This window comes from Penaeus monodon, chromosome 19 (genome assembly GCF_015228065.2).
Source record: "Penaeus monodon isolate SGIC_2016 chromosome 19, NSTDA_Pmon_1, whole genome shotgun sequence".
Taxonomy (NCBI): Eukaryota; Metazoa; Arthropoda; class Malacostraca; order Decapoda; family Penaeidae; genus Penaeus; species Penaeus monodon.
In genome coordinates this window covers 19,650,118-19,650,440 of record NC_051404.1, presented here as the reverse complement: position 1 = coordinate 19,650,440, position 323 = coordinate 19,650,118, and positions in this window count along the sequence as shown.

Here is a 323-nt window from a genome sequence, read left to right as displayed (position 1 = left end):
GTTAAGGGCATTTTCCTGTGAAATGTTGCACATCTGAAATAATAACTGGCTCTTTCTGAGATTCTGTAGAGTATTATTGTAATAAGTGTATGGCCTTCTAAATGATGGATCCTTATTAGATGCATGTTCTAGTAGCATTGTTATTTCCCAATACAGTTCTTGAAGTAGATTTAGAAGATGAAATGTGTATTCCTTGTATTTTTATATTCATTCCTAGTATTTATATATTCTTACTATCTTAAGCATGAAAAATATACCTCTTTTTTATCATACAGAACTGTGCATGATTATTATTAGAAGTAGAAATTAATGTAAAGTGAATG